Source organism: Anolis carolinensis, unplaced genomic scaffold, assembly GCF_035594765.1.
Source record: "Anolis carolinensis isolate JA03-04 unplaced genomic scaffold, rAnoCar3.1.pri scaffold_11, whole genome shotgun sequence".
Taxonomy (NCBI): domain Eukaryota; kingdom Metazoa; phylum Chordata; class Lepidosauria; order Squamata; family Dactyloidae; genus Anolis; species Anolis carolinensis.
In genome coordinates, this window is record NW_026943822.1 from 16,442,464 (window position 1) to 16,459,790 (window position 17,327).

At 40.0% G+C, this 17,327-nt stretch overlaps 1 protein-coding gene across 2 annotated transcripts in view; it reads right to left on the reverse strand.

The window, feature by feature from the left end:
- The window catches only part of sema6d (semaphorin 6D), a 580,684-nt gene that overhangs the window by 390,734 nt on the left and 172,623 nt on the right, over positions 1–17,327 (reverse strand). The gene's annotated exons all lie outside the window — the stretch shown is intronic.

Consider the following 17,327-nt stretch of genomic DNA (forward strand, 5'->3'; position numbering starts at 1 on the left):
TCCATGAGGTCACGAAGAGTCGGAAACGACTATGTGATTGAGCATCAGCAGCAGCAACATAGACAGATACAGAGGCAATTTAACATTACTGTGCTGATTCAGATAATTGCATTGGATAGAACACATCAGCTCTAGATTATTAAATATGGTTTTCTGTGGGTGAGCAGATGGCAACAACTGGATGGCTTATGTTCTGTATCAGAAACTAGAGCTGATGTAGTTTATCCAATGCAATTTTCTGAATCAGCACTCCAAATAACCCCAAGAACAGGCCTAAAAGGGAAGACACCAAGAAAAAAAATTTCTGAGCATTTCCCTACAGCTAACCAGAGCTGGGAAATAATCCCCAGGTTATTGTCATTGGGCTTTTGTCAAAATGTTGAAGGAGTTAATCAGGGTTCTAAACTTAATGCACATTTGGCTCCCTGCAAATCAGCACCTTGGATAGCTCCTTTGACATTTTAGACTAAACTCATTTACCAGAGCATTGCAATGGAAGCCATAAGGTGCCATTGCTTGGAATCCTTTATTTTTTGGGTGCGTGTGTAACAATCAGCCAGCCTTTCTTACTTCTTTTCCTCAAAACAAATGTGATGGCTTATAATGACATTACTTTTTTCATGCAATCATAGAATAAGGAAGAGACCCCATGGGACTGAGACACAGAACCACAGAGCTGGATCTTTCCACGAATTGCCATAAATTGGAGTCAATCTGAATGCATACAGCTACAACAATGGGTCCTATAGGATTCTATAACTATTGACTTGAACTTCTATGTATTAAAAATAAAAGAGCATCTCCAAGTTATCAGGTGTTCTGTGTCCACAGAGTTGGATCTTTCCAAGAAGTCAGAGTCAGTGTGAATGCATACAGACACAACAATAGATCCTAGTCCAACTTCCTCTAATAATAATAGGAAAAGCACAATCAAAGCACCTCCGACAGATGAAAATCTAGCTCCTGATTAAAAGCTCTAAGGAAGGAGCATCCACCATACTATGAAGCAAAGAGTTCCACTGTTGAGCAGGTCTTCTTATGGTCAGGTTCTTCCTAATGTCCTAATGTGGAATCTCCTTTCCTGTAATTTGAATCTATTGCTCCGAGTCCTAGTCTTCAGGGCAGCAGAAAAGAAGACAGATTTAGGCGATGCTGTTGTTGTTTTGGGCAAGGAGGAGCTAAAGAAATGCATTTTGAAAGGATGTATTTCCCCTTTCAGTTTACCGTATATACTCGAGTATACGCCGACCCGAATATCAGCCAAGGCACCTAATTTTGCCACTGGGAAAACATTGACTCCAGTATAAGCCGAGAGTGGTAAATTTCAGAAATAAAAATAGACACCAATAAAATTACATTAATTGAGGCATCAGTAGGTTCAATGTTTTTGAATATTTACATAAAGCTCAAGTTGAAGATAAGACTGTCCGACTCTGATCAAATCATTATTCTCATCTTCTTCAATGTACATGTGCTTATGTACCCTTTTAATAATAGAGTAAAATAATACATGTAATAATATTAATAATAATAATAATAATAATAATAATAATAATAATAATAATAATAATAATAATATCAGATTGAAATAAGTAAGGTAAAGATAAATGTTTTCCCCTGACGTTAAGTCCAGTCGTGACCGACTCTGGGGGTTGGTGCTCATCTCCATTTCTAAGCCCAAGAGCCGGCATTGTCCGTAGACACCTCCAAGGTCATGTGGCCGGCATGACTGCATGGAGCACCGTTACCTTCCCGCCGAAGTGGTACCTATTGATCTACTCACATTTGCATGCTTTCAAACTGCTAGGTTGGCAGGAGCTGGGGCTAACAGTGGGCGCTCATTCCGCTCCAGGGATTTGAACCTGGGACCTTTCGGTCTGCAAGTTCAGCAGCTCAGTGCTTTAACACATTGCGCCACCACCAGGGGCCCCCAGAGTGAAATAATAAATGTAATAATAATAATAATAATAATAATAATAATAATGTAGAATAAATGTAATAGTAGCAACAATAATAGAGAAAAATAATAAATGTAATACAGTAGAGTCTCACTTATCCAACATAAACGGGCCGGCAGAACGTTGGATAAGTGAATATGTTGGATAATAAGGAGAGATTAAGGAGAAGCCTGTTAAACATCAAATTAGGTTATGATTTTACAAATTAAGCATCAAAACAACATACAACAAATTTGACAGAAAAAGTAGTTCAATACGCAGGAATGCTACATAGTAATGACTGTATTTATGAATTTAGCACCAAAATATCACGATGTATTGAAAACATTGACTACAAAAATGCGTTGGATAATCCAGAATGTTGGATAAGCGAGTGTTGGATAAGTGAGACTCTACTGTAATACCAATAATAATAGAGAAAAATAATAAATGTACCATATATTCTCGAGTATAAGCTGGCCAAAATATAAGCCAACCAGGACCCTCACCCGAGTATAAGCAGAAGGGTGCTTTTTCAGTCTTAAAAAAGGGCTGAAAAATTAGGCTTATACTCGAGTATATACAGTAAGTCATTTTTCTTGCTTCTGGAGGTGCATTTCCATACCTGTTTAGTTCATTATTTGGAGAAAATAATGAACTAAAGAGGTATGGAAATCAAACAAGAGCATAACAAAGAAAATTGAGATGATGTGCATTTATGTTGTCGGGTTTTGCAAGGACTTGAAAGCACCAAACGAGGAGCCACAATTTACTCCTAGGATCCATATTAGAGTTAACATGGATTAATCCATTCAATCCGTATTTTCTGTTCAGACATCTCCCTGGCAGCACCAGCCATAGTGGACTGATGTCATTTCTGCACACATTATTCGATACGTGGTTTCTGGATTAAGCAGTTCTATTATGAGGAAGGAGCAGTGGGGGAGGAATCAACTCTACTATCAAGAAGAGACGACAGAAAGCTTAAATTATTACACAAAGTAATAATCCTCTAATCAGTCATCACACAATGACACTGGTAACATTAGTAGGCAATGTTTATGATAAATAAAAGGGCCCATTGAGGCTTTCAACTCATTAGAGGGAGGTCTAAGCGGATGGCTTCATTGTAGAAAGCCTAAAGAGTTATGAAAGGAAGAAAAGATGTATTTATCTGCAAATACATCCTCATTAGGAATTCAATACAATGTCTTTTGCAGATAGATTTGGAAAGCAATGGGAGGGAGGCAGTGTTTCATTCTGCTATGTTATTTTTTTAAATATATATTCATAGTTATATTAGCAAAGCTGAGTTTCTAGAGGGAAAGACAGAGAAAGTGACTTCTAACATGATTCGCTACTCTTACCCTTACTACTAATATGTAGTAACTAGCTTTGCCCGGCCACACGTTGCTGTGGCTTATGGGAATTATTTGTTGGCCAGGTGGAATAGGAGTGAATAGCCTTGCAGCGTGAAAGTCTGGCCGTTTTGTGGAGTGGTTGGAGTCGTAGCATTAATCAAAGAGGCGCTTTGAAGTGTGGGTACTTCCTCAGGGGAATTCTTGTCTGGCCAGATTGAATGGTATTGAATAGGTTTGTAGGTTAAAAGCCTGGTCGGTTTGCACATAGGGTATTGTTGCTAGGCGAGGTTGAATGGGACAGAGTAGTGCAGTGGTTTCAAAGTTTGGGGGTTTTGTATGTAGGGGAAATGTTGGTTGGCCTGGTTGAAAAGTATTGAATAGCCTTGATGGTTGTAAGCCTGGTCGGTTTTTATCTTGCGGAATCCTTGGTTGGTCAGTTTGAATAGGAATTAATAGTGTCGGTGTGGGAGGTTTGAATGGTGGAATTAGCCACCTTGATTAGTTTTTAATGGCCTTGCAGGTTGAAAGGGTGTTTGTTTACTGTCTGGAGGAATGTTTTGTTGGGAAGTGTTAGCTGGCCCTGATTGTTTTGTTTGTAGAAATCCAAATTTCCCTGCTTTCCGAGTGTTGGTCTTTATTTCGTCTCCTGGTTTTAGAGATCATGTTGTTTTCTATTATTATACCATAGTAAGTCTTATATATTATATTTATAATATTATATTAGATGGTTAGAATTGGATTATATGAGGTCAGTTGTACATAGTTGTATAAAATGTGGACTGAACTGGATTAGATGGGGTCGATATCGAGTTGGTTCGATACAGGGAATGCTGTGGATGTAGCCTACCTGGATTTCAGTAAGGCCTTCGACAAAGTCCCCCACGACCTTCTGGCAAATAAACTAGTAAAATGTGGGCTAGACAAAACTACGGTTAGGTGGATCTGTAATTGGCTAAGCGAACGAACCCAAAGGGTGCTCACCATCTTCATCATGGAAAGAAGTGACAAGTGGAGTGCCGCAGGGCTCCGTCCTGGGCCCGGTTCTGTTCAACATCTTTATTAACGACTTAGACGAAGGGTTAGAAGGCACGATCATCAAGTTTGCAGACGACACAAAACTGGGAGGGATAGCTAACACTCCAGAAGACAGGAGCAGAATTCAAAACGATCTTGACAGACTAGAGAGATGGGCCGAAACTAACAAAATGAAGTTCAACAGGGACAAATGCAAGATACTTCACTTCGGCAGAAAAAATGGAAATCAAAGATACAGAATGGGGGACTCCTGGCTTGACAGCAGTGTGTGCGAAAGAGACCTTGGAGTCCTCGTGGACAACAAATTAAACATGAGCCAACAATGTGATGCAGCAGCTAAAAAAGCCAACGGGATTCTGGCCTGCATCAATAGGGGAATAGCGTCTAGATCCAGGGAAGTTATGCTCCCCCTCTATTCTGCCTTGGTCAGACCACACCTGGAATACTGTGTCCAGTTTTGGGCACCACAGTTGAAGGGAGATGTTGACAAGCTGGAAAGCGTCCAGAGGAGGGCGACTAAAATGATTAAGGGTCTGGAGAACAAGCCCTATGAGGAGCGGCTTAAAGAACTGGGCATGTTTAGCCTGCAAAAGAGAAGGCTGAGAGGAGACATGATAGCCATGTACAAATACGTGAGGGGAAGTCATAGGGAGGAGGGAGCAAGCTTGTTTTCTGCTGCCCTGCAGACTAGGACACGGAACAATGGCTTCAAACTACAGGAAAGGAGATTCCACCTGAACATCAGGAAGAACTTCCTCACTGTGAGGGCTGTTCGACAGTGGAACTCTCTGCCCCGGACTGTGGTGGAGGCTCCTTCTTTGGAGGCTTTTAAGCAGAGGCTGGATGGCCATCTGTCGGGGGTGCTTTGAATGCGATTTCCTGCTTCTTAGCAGGGGGTTGGACTAGATGGCCCATGTGGTCTCTTCCAACTCTACGATTCTATGATTCTATGATTCTATGTAGAGTGAAGGCGATGTCATAGAGGAATATTATTTAGAATGCCAAGGTAGATAATCCAGTTTAGATATTGGCAGATGTGCCTTGGTATTCTGGGTAATATTGTAATATTGTTGTGTGGCAGGGGTTTGAGTGTAGACTGCCACATAATGGAGTTGAAATCAGATAATCTGTTTTTAGTGTAATTGTGTTGTATCTTACTTGAGGCGGGGATGATTGATTGTGTTTACAATTTTTGAGTTTGGGGGTTTTGGGGTTTTGTTGTTTTGTGAGTCAAAAGCCTTTTACATAGAGAGATAGTAGTATCAAAGCATAGCCCCAAGTATTCTTTAAAACACTCTAGTTTATGTGAAGGAAATGTCTGATGTGGAAGAGCAGGTCAAGTTTTGATAACAATATATCCTCTCTGGTTCAGAATTGCTCAAGAAAAGCTATGTATCCTTGGAAGACATTAAGGCAATCCCATTATGTATAATGAGATTGCCTTATGGTTATCAATGGTGGTTATACTCTTACTTCCTGTATCTATAATGAGATTGTTCTAATGTGTTCCAAGGATTCATGGCGTTTCTTTAGCAACCCATAAAGCATCCCTAACATGACGTGAACCTGAATGGTGAGACATTCTGGACCATTAAAATAAAATCTTCTCATATTTACAGTATTACCGTATATACTCGAGTATAAGCTGACCCGAATATAAGCCGAGGCACCTAATTTTTCCACAAAAAAACTAGGAAAACATTGACTCCAGTATAAGCAGAGGGCGGGTAAATTTCAGAAATAAAAATAGATACCAATAAAATTACATTAAAATTGAGGCATCAGTAGGTTAAATATTTTTTGAATACAGTAGTCTCACTTATCCAAGCTAAATGGGCCGGCAGAAGCTTGGATAAGCGAATATCTTGGATAATAAGGAGGGATTAAGGGAAAGCCTATTAAACATCAAATTAGCTTATGATTTTACAAACTAAGCATCAAAACTTCATGTTATACAACAAATTTGACAGAAAAAGTAGTTCAATACGCAATAATGTTATGTTGTAATTACTGTATTTATGAATTTAGCACCAAAATATCACGATATATTGAAAACATTGACTACAAAAATGGCTTGGATTATCCAGAGGCTTGGATAAGCGAGGCTTGGATAAGTGAGACTCTACTGTAAATGTAATAGTAGCAACAATAATAGAGAAAAATAATAAATGTAATAATACCAATAATAATAGAGAAAAATAATAAATGTACCCTATATTCTCAAGTATCAGCTGACCCAAATATAAGCCAACCAGGACCCTCACCCAAGTATAAGCTGAGGGGGGCATTTTCAATCTTAAAAAGAGGGCTGAAAAACTAGGCTACTCGAATATATACAGTAAATGCTTTTTGGACTTTTGTCTTTCATTGCTATTGGTTTTAAATAAGCATATGCCCACAACTTGTGTTAACTATAAAAGTGAGCATCTTAACAATGATTTCCATAATTAAGTGTGGAAAGTAAGCAGTGATGTGCCAGATGTTTATAGGGCTGTACCAGATGTGGTGCACTGTAAACCCAAATATTTGTTCTTTTCATTTTTGGAGCTGCATTTTTTGACTACAAACATGGCTTGGATAATCCAGAAGCTTGGATAAGTGAGGCTTGGATAAGTGAGACTCTATTGTATTTTTTTTAAAGTGCTCCAGAAGCCATATCTCAAGACCCACGAAATAGGGCACGCTCCACCTTGGTTAGGGACTGAAGTTCAAGCTGTTAACTTTAGCAAGTGGGTAAATATTAGAGAAGAAAGATAAGGAAAGTTGGGGCTTCCGGCCCATTTTTTCTCCTCATTGCTGCCTTGCATGCAGCATGAAAATAGACTTCTTTTGTTTCCATAATGGATTTTACAAAGCAATCAAGGTGGGCTGGCAGCTCTGCAATCTGACAAAACAAATATTTCTTTTCACCGGAAAGTACATATGAGATTTTTCCTGCTCCCCGCTCCCCTCTCTGCTCCTATCACCCTAAAATCTCACGAAGCTTTTCAGAACACAGCACACGTCCTTTCCTCCCCGCAACTCATTTTCCCCTCTTTTTGTGACAACCGAGGCAATAATTTACAGCTCACTGGGTCTCCTAAATAACCCCCTTTATATTTACATGGTCGGCATTCCCCCATTACCCAGCGGGGATCAGCTGTACTGGCAGGCAGTCATTATGCATTCTTAAGACTTCGGGGTTTAACATATCCCTTTTCTAGTTAGTACCTTAAAAAAAATACCCCTCGCATGGCTACTGTCTCGAAAGCGAACAATCACACAACTGCGTCACTTTGTCATTCTCAAGTGTTTCCTTCTCTCGGTCTCATCCAGACTCCCACATCAAGCCTTTACAGCTGAGATGTGTTTCATCTGCTGCTTTCCTTCCCCCTCCTTTCCTTTCTATCGGAGATTAAATGAGGTACTTGAGCTTCTTTGGTAAGAAACTTTTTTATAAGTGTAGACTCGCTCTGCCTTGCGCGCCGCAGTTAATTTAATCCAGAGGCATTCAGAAGTCTGGGAAAGAACAACACTTTTCACCCACCGCTAAATAATGAGAGCTTTCTTGGAGGCCAAAATTGAACTTGAAAAGAGGGAAAATATCTATCTGTATATACAGTACAAGAAAGACACATTGTTTGGGCTCAGAAAAGTGTTTTTTTCGAAACCAATTTAGCAGTCAGGGTGGAGGATTAACTGCTAGCATCCCGGGGTTCAAAGGCCCTTATTACTGATCCTTGTTTTGTGCAAGACGAAAGAGAGGTATTCGTATTGGATTACTAATGGTCATCTTTGGGGGAAATGAAGCAGGAACGGCATCAAACTTTCTTAATAACGAAGGCTGCTCGTCGCATTAGCACGTCACCTTAGAGAAAGTTCTCACCGAGTTTAAGTATAGGTTTAGCCAATTGATAAATGTTTCTACCCCAAATCCTAACTAGCATGGTCAATAGGGACAACAGGAGTTTTAGGCCAGGGGTATATCTATACTGTGGAACTGATGCAATTTGACATCTCCTTTTTTGGAAAATTGAAATCTCCAGAACCTTTTGTTCCAGAGCTAAGAGGATTCCATTTTGGGTCAGTACCCACAGTTTAAAAAGTGGTGGTTTCAGGACCATGGCCAGAAAAAAAATTTTGGGGAGGGGGGTGTTAAATTTTTTTTTAGCGAATCATGAAGAGTAGTTCCATAACGCAAAATAATTTAGAAATCAGGCTCCATTGATAATCTTCAGTGGACACTCAAGACAGATAAACTTCAGTGGACATTCATGGGGATTTGGTTAATCAGTTAAAATTCATGACTAAACCACAACCAGGCTGTGGCGTAGGCTGGTTAGCAGCCAGCTGCAACAAATCACTCTGACTAAGAGGTCATGAGTTCGAGGCCAGCCTGTGCCTGCGTCTGTCTCTGATGCAATTTGACATCTCCTTTTTTGGAAAATGGAAATCTCCAGAAACTTTTGGAGATTTGATTTGATTTTTTATTTTTTTGTGTCAGGAGCAACCGGAGTTGTTTCTGGAGTGAGAGAATTGGCCGTCTGCAAGGACGTTGCCAGGGGACGCCCGGATGTTTTTTTAATGTTTTACCATCCTTGTCCCCGCATGGAGCTGGAGCTGATACAGGGAGCTCATCCGCGCTCTCCCCGGGTGGGATTTGAACCTCGCAGCCTTCAGGTCAGCAACCCGACCTTCAAGTCACAAGGCTTTTATCCCCTAGGCCACTGGAGGCTCCCTCTGAGATTTTATTTGGAAATACGAGGGCTATCCAGAAAGTAGATTACGTTTTGGAATTAGAAATGAACAAAGTATAGGAGAAAACATTTACCATATGCAGTTGAAAGCCACACCCAAATACCACTTCTCAACATAGTCCCCATTGAAATCTAGGCACTTCTCATAGCGATAAAAGAGTTTGGAAAGTCTTTGCCACTTGGTTTGCATCCTCAACCAGGCGGGCGTCCCTTCCCACAGCTGCGCATGTGCATGCGCTCAACTTTCCCCCATACTCGTCCTGGATTGCTCGTCTGTTTTGCAAATGATTGCAAGGAAGGTTATGGTGACCGTTTTTTGGGACAGGAAAGGCATGCTTCTTGCAAAACCATAGAAGAGCGATCCAGGACGAGCGTGGGGTAAAGTTGAGAGTATGCGCATGCGCAGCTGTGGGAAGGGACACTCTTCTAAGGTTTTGCAAGAAGCACACCTTTCCTGCTCCATAGATGTGGGCAAAATGTCAGGAGATAATACTTCTGGAACATGGCCCTACAGCCCGGAAAACACACAACCCAGGACATATGTGGGGACTTGAGATGAAAAAAAGCTAACTTAGTAGTTTTTCACTCTATCACACTAGCATTAACAATACTCAATGTACTTAAGCATTGTAGAAAGAAACATTTCTTACAAAGTCGAGGACAAATTTTGGGTCCAAAATTATGGATTTCAAAATGACATGTGGATTGGGTGAGGTTCATCCACCACTCCACTCAGAGGTGCTTACTTTTCTGATGAAAGTTAAGGCACGGTACTTACATTTACCCATATTCAGGTGACTTGGGGTTTTTGGGTTGATTTTTTTAAATATCTAGACTTATACATGAGTATATACAAATATACTAAAAATATTTGTTTTGGTTGAGGCCAAGAAACAGGAAAGGAAAGAATTACTTTCAGAAGAATGCAATTGCAATAAATAAACTGGGTTTTGGAATTATTAAGTACGGTAGAGTCTCACTTATCCAACACTCGCTTATCCAACGTTCTGGATTATCCAACACATTTTTGTAGTCAATGTTTTCAATACATCGTGATGTTTTGGTGCTAAAATTGTAAATACAGTAATTACTACATAGCATTACTGCATATTGAACTACTTTTTCTGTCAAATTTGTTGTATAACATGATGTTTTGGTGCTTAATTTGTAAAATCATAACCTAATTTGATGTTTCATAGGCTTTTCCTTAATCCCTCCTTATTATCCAACATATTCGCTTATCCAACATTCTCCCGGCCCGCTTATGTTGGATAAGTGAGACTCTACTGTATAACCAACTACTTTTAAAGCAAAGTTACAGACTTGCATTTTATTGCAAAATAGTATTCACTGTAATATTTCTGACACTGAGATCTATATATATAAATGAGTGATGGCATCACGGCAACCAACAAAACAACAAAACTACAGGCCCCCCAACCTCGAAATTTGACAACACAACCCATCATCCATGCCTCTAGGTTGATACAACAAAAAGAAAAGTAAAATAAAGTCTAAATTAGAGGGAAAGGAATAATTGTTTTTATCCAATTGCTGCCAGTTAGAGGACTAATCTCTGCCCACTTGGTCTCCTAGCAACCAACTCAGCCCAGGGGACAGGCAGACTTAGGCCTCTCTTAGGCCTCTTCCACAGATTATCTAATTTGCACTGGATTATATGGCAGTGTAGACTCAAGGCCCTTCCACACAGCTATATAACCCATTTAGAATCTTATATTATCTGTTTTGAACTGGATTATCTTGACTCCACACTGCCATATAATCCACTTCAGTGTGCATTTTATACAGCTGGGAAGAAGGGGCCTCATATAATCCAGTTCTAAGCAGATAATACAACATTATCAATATACAGTAGACTCTCACCATAATTTGCCACAGCAACGCGTGGCCGGGCACAGCTAGTATTTTTGTAAAAATGGCTTCTCCATTCGCAATCAAAAGTAACGAATACGAGTTGAAAATTCCTAGAAGCTGACTTGTACTCCCTAAAATGAATTGTTCAAGTTACTAGTCATCCATGAAGCATATGTTGAACATGTTCCAAATGGTTTAGAATTGTCTACCTAAGTCATAAATCTTTCACAGGTACAATTATGGGTGAACAGTGGTAGGAAAAGCGCATTCAGCAGCTGGAGTCAGGTGGGTTTACCAAAGGAAAATTGCAAAATTAAATTTAGATGAACTTAATTAAAAAGGGGGGTCTAATTTAATATGGACATTCATCACAGACTCATTGAAATCCTTTCTTGTGTCGAGAAAATATATTAAAGCATGAATTCAAAACCCCACATAAAGGCAGAAATGAAGTGTGAATGGATGGACAAATAAAGTCATTTAGCCAGGAGGAACAGTGTGGCTGCATATATACACGACTGTGTTCATCCATCCACAGTTAGCAAAGAAAGAATGCCTTTGGAAAGGCTCAGCAACAATAATGAGAAATGATCGTCTCTGCTGTTTCTGAAGGTCTTTGAAAACAGCAATGATGTGACCCTCACAAAGTGTTGTCTGAACAGACGTCCACTGAACCGTGATCCTTTGAAAAAGGTAACAAGTGGAGGACAGATAATGGGACTTTTGGGCCAGTAGTAAAGGTAGTAAGTCGGTTCGGCTGGTTACACCACCTTTTCTATTGAGATTGACTTACATCCTTTGCAGTCAATTGCTGCTTACCATCTCCCAGAATGCTTCAGGGGTCTCAATATCAATGGGTGCCAAACAGATGGTGATAATTGGTAGGGGTTTGTGAAATGGCTGAAATCCATTTTGTTTTTATTTATATATTTACAGTATTTATATTCCGCCCTTCTCGCCCCGAAGGGGACTCAGGGCGGATCACATTGTACACATACATGGCAAACGTTCAATGCCATATAACATAGAACAGAGACAGAGACAGACGCAGAGGCAATTTAAACCTTCTCCAGCTTTATTAGTATATTTTTATGTGATTTTTATGAGTTGTTTTTATTGTTGATGGATCTGTTTTATTGCTTTGTTTTTATATTGTTGATGTCCGGGCTTGGCCCCATGTAAGCCGCCCCGAGTACCTTCGGGGACTCAGGGCGGCTCACATTGTACACATATAAGGCAAACATTCAATGCCATATAACATTGAACAGAGACAGAGACAGACGCAGAGGCAATTTAACATTCTCCAGCTTTATCAGTATATTTTTATGTGATTTTTATGAGTTGTTTTTATTGTTGATGGATCTGTTTTATTGCTTTGTTTTTATATTGTTGATGTCCGGGCTTGGCCCCATGTAAGCCGCCCCAAATCCTTTCGGGGAGATGGGGCGGGGTATAAAATAAAATAATAATAATTATTATTCCAGCTTCCTGAGGGTATGCTTGATTCCGGCCACAGGGGGAGCAGCTGCTTCATCATCCACTGCGATGGCAACTTCCTCATTCCAACGCTGGCTGGGTGAATTTTATGGTGTCGTAAATTAGCCTCCCCACATATAAGTGGTACCTAAATTTCTTACTTGATAGATGCAACTATCTTTCGAGTTGCTTAGGTCAACAATGAGCAGGGGCTATTTTTTATTTTAATTGGCGGGTGCTCACCCCGACACGGGCTGGCCTCGAACTCATGACCTCTTGGTCAGAGTGATTTATTACAGCTGGCTGCTAACCAGCCTGCGCCACAGCGTTTTGTTTTTGTTTTGAATTTTGGATCCCGCCCTTTTTTTCAGAAATGGAAACAGAACTCTGGACCCCAAATTATAAATCCGAATGCCCTCCCCTTCCAATCTATCGGAATTCTTCCAAAAACAGTACGGGAGACACTCAAAATTTGAAATGAAAACAGAACAGATTTCTGTCATTCCATACACTTCTAATAACTGGTGTCCACATCCAGGTCTCTGAGTTGAACATGCTCAAAGTATGGAGTTATGCTAAACCAAAAGGAAGACTCATAGAGTTGGAAGAGACCTCAAGGACCATCCAGTCCAACCCTATAGCTCTCCTGACTAATGTCACCCAGCTTATGTTTGAAAACTTTCAATGAACGAGACTCTCCTAAAGTTTAGGTGGAATATTGTTTTCCACGGTGTGAATACATTGCTCTGTAAGCTAGTGGTTCTCAACCTGGGGGTCCTCAGATGTTTTGGCCTTCAACTCCCAGAAATCCTAACAGCTGGTAAACTGGTTGGGATTTCTGGGAGTTGCAGGCCAAAATACCTGGGAACCCACAAGTTGAGGACCACTGCTGTAAACAATGGATTCAAACAAGCTGGAGTCCTTTCCAATGTTTAAACACAACTGTCATGTCCCCTCTTAGCCTTTGCTCCTCCAGGGTAAACATTCCGAGCTCCCTAAGCTGCTCCTCATGGGCTTCCAGATCTTTGACCATTTTTGTTGTCTTCTTCTGGACACTTTCCAGCTTATCAACCTCCTTCTTGAGTTCTAGTGCTTAGAAATCTGACAGAGTATCTCCAATGGTTCTTATTATCTAGATCAGTGGTTCTCAACCTGTGGTTCCCCAGATGTTTTGGCCTTCAAATCCCAGAAATCCTAACAGCTGGGATTTTTGGGAATTGGGGGTTCTCAACCTTTGGGAACCCACAGGTTGAGAACCACTGATCTAGATATTATACTCCTATTGATGTAGTTTAGGATTGCATTGGTATTTTCATTTGCTATGTCCCATTATTGACTAATGTTCAGCTTGTGGTCTTGTGGGCTCGGGCTGTGGCGCAGGCTGGAGAGCAGCTGCAATGAATCACTGCAATGAATCACTCTGACCAGGAGGTCATGAGTTCGAGGCCCACTCGGAGCCTATGTTTATCTGTCTTTGTTCTATGTTAAAAGGCATTGAATGTTTGCCTATATGTGTAATGTGATCCGCCCTGAGTCCCCTTCGGGGTGAGAAGGGCGGAATATAAATGCTGTAAATAAATAATAAATAATAATAATACTAAGTATTCTAAATGCCTTTCACATGGATCTTTGGGAAGCCATGAAGAGCTTATGTTCATCAAGAGTTATTTTCTTAGTCTACCATTAAAGCCTTTTTAAAACATGCTTCTGGGTCTTCAGAATAAATATACAGTAGAGTCTCACTTATCCAACATAAACGGGCCAGCAGAATGTTGGATAAGCGAATATGTTGGATAATGAGGGATTAAGGAAAAGCCTATTAAACATCAAATTAGGTTATGATTTTACAAATTAAGCACCAAAACATCATGTTATACAACAAATTTGACAGAAAAAGTAGTTTAATACACAGTAATGCTATGTAGTAATTACTGTATTTACGAATTTAGCACCAAAATATCACGATGTTTTGAAAACATTGACTACAAAAATGCGTTGGATAATCCAGAATGTTGGATAAGCGAGTGTTGGATAAGTGAGACTCTACTGTACCACTTACATTTACGCCTTTGAAAATCTGATTAAGAGTCAAATTAATTTATTTGGTTAAGGCGAATCTTTCTCAGTGCTTTAATACAAATACTGTTGTTTTGTTTTAATACATTGCATATATTAATATGCTGGGTATTAGCGTACATGCTTCTTTAAAATGTGTGTGCATGTGTTCGAAGAAACAAATATTTCACAAGCCGTTCTGTGCCACAAATGGGCAGAAAAAGAAGCATTTCAACTAACAGGCTTAGCTAGTTAGCAAAGATTGCCACGGACTCATTTAATTAGTAACATCACTAATCAAATTATCCAGAAGCACATTATTGTCAATATGTCAGGATAAAAATGAAAAACATATGCACAAAGAACCCATTTTAATGTTACTAGTGGCTGCAAGATGGGAAATAACAAAATAGTGGAAATTACTGGAAGGATTTCACATTAGAGGATGGATGAACAGAGCCTGGGAGGAAAAATTTGCAAGAAACATAAGAAATATCACAACATGACTTTGTAGCAATTTTGTACTACTTTCATATATTTTCCATCAAACTTGAAATAGCTCACATTCCCTTGAGAAACAATGTGATTATTTTTCTTAGTATGTTTGCTGTGCTATAATGAACTGTTTGTAAACAATGAATTTATAACTGTGATATTTGTCATTGTTCTAAAATTAAAAGTCAAGAGGTTTATTTGTATAAGTCTTTCTAGGAGTTATTATTAAATATACTTTTGTGATTGGGAGGAGGCAGGCTCAACAGCTGGTAATCTGGTTGGGATTTCTTGGAGTTGTAAGCCAAAACCTACCGGTTGAGTACCACTGATCTAGGGCACGTCTTAAACTTTTTCACTCGCAAATCCTTTCAACCTGAGGAATTTATACATGACTCTGGGTACATAGATATATGGGTAAAATAGGTCTAAATCAATCATTAACTGATAATAAGTCAGTATTTGCAAAGCTTGCTAAACAGGCTGGTTTTCTTTTTTATAGAGTCTACTGTAAACACTGCATGACGTTACTAACAGATTCGTGCAAATGTCTAAAATATCCACACCATTCACAGTTGTCATTTTTTTTGTGATTTTGAGCTAAGAGAATTCCATTTTGGGTCAGTACCCACAGTTTAAAAAGCAGTGGTTTCAGGACCATAGCTAGAAAAAAAAATTCGGGGAGGGAGGTGTTAAATTTTTTTTAGTGAAGCATGAAGAGTACAGTAGAGTCTCACTTATCCAAGCCTCACTTATCCAAGCCTCTGGGTAATCCAAGCCATTTTTGTAATCAATGTTTTCAATACATAGTGATATTTTGGTGCTAAATTCATAAATACAGTAATTACAACATAACATTACTGCATATTGAACTATTTTTTCTGTCAAATTTGTTGTATAACATGAAGTTTTGGTGCTTAATTTGTAAAATCATAACCTAATTTGGTCTAATAGGCTTTTCCTTAATCCCTCCTTATTATCCAAGATATTCGCTTATCCAAGCTTCTGCCGGCCCGTTTAGCTTGGATAAGTGAGACTCCACTGTAGTTCCATAACGCAAAATAATAATAATCAGGCTCCATTGATAACCTTCAGTGGACACTCAAGACAGATAAACTTCATGTGGATTTGGTTAATCAGTTAAAATTCATGACTAAACCACAGCTGGGCTGTGGCGTAGGCTGGTTAGCAGCCAGCTGCAACAAATCACTCTGACCAAGAGGTCATGAGTTCGAGGCCAGCCCGTGCCTGTGTCTGTCTTTGTCTCTGTTCTATGTTATAGCATTTAATGTTTATATGTGTGCAATGTGATCCGCCCTGAGTCCCCTTCGGGGTGAGAAGGGCGGAATATAAATACTGTAAATAAATAAATAAATAAATAAATAAATAAATAAATAAATAAAACCAGTTTTTTTTTAGAAAACCTGAAACATTTCAGGGGGGAGGTTGAACTTCTAGCCCCCCCCCCCTTGGGTACAGCCCTGAGTGGCTTACACTACCAAAATCATCAATCTGAAATTCAGATTATTTTGTCCCGGAGCTGGTGCTGTTAGCTAGCCCTGTCCCACCCTGTTAGCACCAAGCTATACCACACTGAAATGGTACTGATGTCCACACTGCAAATTTGAATCAGTGTCATTTTAATGTCTCTTTCTCTTCCATAGTGGTTGGCCATTGTCTTCTTTTCTGCTTGGGTGTGTTGCCGCCGCTGCCTTTTTGGCCAAACAGCTTCCCAGAAAGAGCACGGTTGGGAAAGTCTGGTGTTAAAACATGAGGCCCAAACATCTGTTCAATGGGAGGTAGCCTGATTGACTCCCACATCATTGCTGGATCAACTCCTAGATTTTAGTTCTTAGAATCATCGAATCATAGAGTTGGAAGAGACCTCATGGGCCATCCAGTCCAACCCCTTTCTGCCAAGAAGCAGGAAAATGGCATTCAAAGCATCTCCAACAGATGCTCATCCAACCTCTGTTTAAAAGCGTTCAAAGAAGGAGCCTCCACCACACTCTGGGGCAGAGAGTTCCACTGCTGAACAGCTCTCACAGTGAGGAAGTTCTTCCTGATGTTCAGGTGGAATCTCCTTTCCTGTAGTTTGAAGCCATTGTTCTGCGTCCTAGTCTGCAGGGCAGCAGAAAACAAGCTTGCTCCCTCCTCCCTATGACTTATTCTCACATATTTATACATGGCTATCATGTCTCCTCTCAGCCTTCTCTTCTGCAGGCTAAACATGCCCAGCTCTTTAAGCCGCTCCTCATAGGGCTTGTTCTTATAGTTGGGCACTTTTGTTTTGAGCAAGCAACATCTCCAGTGGGGCTCTCCTAGGAAGCCATTTGGCCAGAAAGGCAACAGTACTTACC